The following is a 4,593-nucleotide window of genomic DNA, read 5'->3' on the forward strand; positions in this document are numbered from 1 at the left end:
GACAGAGATAGGTCAAGGGACACTTGCCTCCACCAACCGACTTCTGCTCAGGGGCTTCTCCTGCGAGTTCTTCGGGTTCTTCAATCGGATCGTTCTCTATGCGAGCGCAAACACACATACATCCACACATTTAATACAAAAGAACAATACGCCATACAATAGAATGCAGTAAATAAACAGACGTTCCACGCGGGTTCGCAATTAAGGCTAAGAGAGAAAGAGAAAAAGACAGTTGAGAAACGATCACGTTACAAGATTATAAATCAAACTACTCGCTTAATGGAAAGGAATTAATTTGGATACTACATTTTAGCATAAAGTAAAGTCAAGTTCCACATTTAATTATTATAAACAATTGAAGACGAATGAAAGGGAGTGGTCGCACGTCGAGACGTATGACACGACATTTAGATTGAATTAAGAAGTAAACGACTCGTCGCGCGACAGAGTGCACCACGAGACACTTGCACTAATTATAAAGAGACGTTAAGCATCGCGCGACGAAGCGCACGACGACATATGCCAATAGAGCTGAGTTTAAAGTGGAACGTCGCGCGTCTGGACGCGCGACATCGCACCTTAAACAACCTGAAATTAAAATAGATCGTCGCGCGACGAAGCGCGCGACACGATACTTTAATAAATATAAACTAAACGAATCGTCGCGCGACAAAGCATATTAATAAACATAAATTTAAATTGAGTCGTCGCGCGACGAAGCGCGCAACGCAACACATCGATAAATATGAACCTAAATCGAATCGTCGCGCGACGAAGCGCGCGACACAACACGTCGACTACACAATTTAGCATCGATTAAAACGGGGTTAAGCGCAGTGCGACTACGGTCGCACGCGCGAGGGCGCGCTACGCGTGCCGAGGGCACGCGAACTGCGCAGGCGCGCGGGACGCGAGTCACCGGGACACGGGCGCGGGCAGGGGCTCGGCCGAGGGCGCGCGACGCGGCCGTCGGCGCGCAGCCAGGGCACGGGGTTCGCCGGGGCAGGGGCTCGGCCGAACACGGGGGGGGGGGGGGGGGGGGGGGCTCACCGGGGCAGGGGCTCGACCGGACGCGGGGGGGCTCGCCGGGGCAGAGGCTCGGCCGGACGCGGGGGGGGGGGCTCGCCAGGGCGCGGCCGAGGGAGCTCGCCGGGGCGCGGGCCGAGGCGGCGGGGGCGGGGTGGCGGCGCGGCTCGCCGGGCGCGTGACGCGGCGGCGCGGGGGCCAGGGCGGCGCGGCGCTAGGGCTCGGGTGGGCGCGAGCGACCAGGAAAAGAAAGAGAAAGAGAAAAAAAGAAAGGGGGGAGGGAGAGAGAAAAGGGAAGGGGAGGGAAAAACTCACCTCCGGGACTCCAATTCCGGCGATCTCGACTCCAAACCCTAGGGCACCACGGGGAGGGAGAGAGAGAGGTGGAAGAAGGAGAGGTTGCTGCGCGGGAAATCCAAATGAGAGAGGGAGAGGATGAGGAGGGGGCGCATGGGGGATGTGGGGCGCCAGGAGCGCGCAGGGCTGGGCCGGGCCAGACCGGGTCGGGCTGGGCTGGGTTGGGCCACTTCGCGGATCGAAACCCGCGACACGCACAACCATTAAACGGAATTAAATTGCGAACCGAAATCCGAAACGGAACGAGACGAACACGCGACATCGGACAAAGAAGTACGCTTCGGCATGATGCAACACCCATGACACTTAGGTTTTGATTTGTACACGACACGGACACCTGACACTATACTGGTTTGAAATTAGGAAGAAGGAGCGAAACAAGAAGAGAAAAGAGAGTAACGCCCGAATTTGGTGAGAGAAAAGAAGAAAAAATTCTACCTCCAAATTCAGGACGTTACAACAGTCAACCTAGCTGTCGTGCTAAACACAGAGCTGGACCATGCATTGGATGAGCTGAGTAGGGCTCATGCTGAGATCACCTAGCTGCGGGGTGAGCGTGCGGAGCATCGTCACCTGGAGGATGGATCTCCCGCTCCTGTCGAGACTCAGCACCCGTACCGCTCACCTCAGCCTGGACACCATGCTTATGGTAACCCCGACTGCAGGACCAAGATAAATTTAGAACCATAGATCGTCAGCGTCAGATCTTGTAATTAATACGAAAAAATATATATAGAAGCTATAGTCTTAGCATCAGTCTTACTCTTAGTTAGTCTTAGTTAGACAGGGTAGTTTGCTTATCCTGTGCCTTTATGTTTGCCATGATGAACTATGTTGGATTTTGATCTTTGTAATGACTGTCGCCAGGGTGTGGGTATCCCCTGCACTTTGGTTTACCTATGAAATGTTAATAAAATTAGTTACCTAGTTGGGAAGCCCTTTTGTTCTACTTTCCTCTTTATCTGAGAACCTGTGTTTGCCTGTGTTGGAAGTCAGTGAAGATGTTCATCTGTTCAGTGTTGTGGAAGGATTCTATACTCTTTTCTCATGCTGCAAGGTTTGCAAGATCAGTTCTGATATGTGATTGCATTCTACAGATGTCAGACAACAGGCGTAGAGGAGGAAGGCGTGCTCAGCAGGAGCAAGTAGCACCGCAGGATGAGGCACCCCAGCAACAGCAACTGGCACCCCCACCCCCAATGTCCATCGAGAAGATGTTCCTAATGCAGACTCAGGCAGTTCAAGCCATCGGTCAGACTCTGGCCGCCATTCAGCAGCAGCAGCAGCAACCACCACCTCAGCCTTAGATGCCTCAGATGCCCAGGGACAAGCATGTTGAATTCATGAGAGGTCATCCCCCAGTGTTCGCTCATTCTTCTGACCCCATGGATGCTGAAGACTGGCTGCACAAGGAGAAAGTCCTGTATGGTCCCCGTCTGTTGAGAGGAGCAGCTCAGTCTTGGTGGGAGTCTTATCTCGCCACCCATGCCAACCCCGACACCATCACCTGGGAAGAATTCAGAGATAGCTTCCGTCAGTACCATGTTCCAGCAGGTCTGATGATAGTGAAGAAGGAGGAGTTCCTGGCACTCAAGCAAGGGTCAATGTCCGCCAGTGAGTATCGAGACAGGTTTCTGCAGCTGTCTCGCTATGCTCCTGAAGATGTCAACACCGACGCCAAGCGGCAGTATCGTTTCCTGAGAGGCTTGGTCGACCCTCTGCAGTATCAGCTGATGAATCATACCTTCCCGACATTTCAGCACCTGATTGACAGAGCGATCATGATAGAGAGGAAGCGCAAAGAAATGGAGGATCGCAAGCGTAAGATCAGTGGACCCCAGCCTAGAAGCAGCAATCGCCCTCGTTTCTCGGGCAATCCACCTCAGCAGTTCAGGCAGAACCAGCGCCCACCTCAGCATCAGTAGTTTCAAAGGCAGTATCCTCAACATCAGCAGCAGAATCGCCAGAACAATCAGTCAGGAGGAGGTCAGTTCCAGAGGTAGAATCAGCAGGCACCTCGTCTTCCTGCCCCAGCAAACTAGCAGAACAGTCAAGCAGCACCAGATCAGGGTGGAAGCAGAGCATGTTTCCATTGTGGAGAGCAAGGCCATTAGGTGATACAATGTCTGAAGAAGGCAGCCCAGCAGCAGTCCGGCCCTGGTACCCCAGCAAAGCAGAATGTGTCTCAGCCTGGACCAGGCAACCGCTCTCAGCCACGCTATAACCATGGGAGACTGAACCACTTGGAGGCTGAAGCAGTTCAGGAGACCCCCCACATGATAGTAGGTACGTTTCCAGTCGACTCCCATATTGCAGAAGTGTTATTTGATACTGGGGCAACACATTCATTCATTAATGCATCATGGGTAGAAGCACATAATCTTCCAATCACTACCATATCAACACCCATTCAAATTGACTCAGCCGGTGGTAGAATTCGAGCCGATAGCATTTGTTTGAATGTAAGTGTGGAAATAAGGGGGATAGTGTTTCCCGCTAACCTCATAGTAACGGGTACTCAGGGAATAGATGTCATCCTAGGGATGAATTGGCTAGATAAGTATCAGGCAGTTATCAGTTGTGATAAGAGGACAATCAAGTTGATGTCCCCACTAGGAGAGGAAGTGGTGACCGAGTTAGTCCCGCCTGAGCCAAAGAAAGGAAGTTGTTATCAGATGGCTATTGATAGTAGTGAAGCAGATCCACTCGAGATTATCAAGGTTGTGTCCGAGTTCCCAGATGTGTTCCCAAAGGACTTACCAGGCATGCCACCCAAACGAAAAGTTGAGTTTGTCATAGAGCTTCTTCCTGGAACCGCCCCCATCTTTAAGAGAGCTTACAAGGTATCTGGACCAGAGTTGGTTGAACTCAAGAAGCAGATCGATGAGCTGTCAGAGAAAGGTTATATAAGGCCAAGCACCTCACCTTGGGCCGCCCCTGTCCTGTTCGTGGAGAAGAAGGATGGCACTAGAAGGATGTGCATCGATTATCAAGCTCTGAATGAGGTCACGATTAAGAACAAGTACCCCTTGCCCCGAATAGAAGATATGTTCGACCAGTTGAGAGGAGCCAGCATGTTCTCAAAGATAGATCTGAGGTCAGGTTATCATCAGCTTAGGATTCGACCCTCAGACATTCCGAAGACGACATTCATTGAAGGGTTTTCGAAGATTGCGAAACCAATGACAGCTTTGCTAGGCAACAAGGCTG

This window comes from Zea mays, chromosome 1 (genome assembly GCF_902167145.1).
Source record: "Zea mays cultivar B73 chromosome 1, Zm-B73-REFERENCE-NAM-5.0, whole genome shotgun sequence".
Taxonomy (NCBI): domain Eukaryota; kingdom Viridiplantae; phylum Streptophyta; class Magnoliopsida; order Poales; family Poaceae; genus Zea; species Zea mays.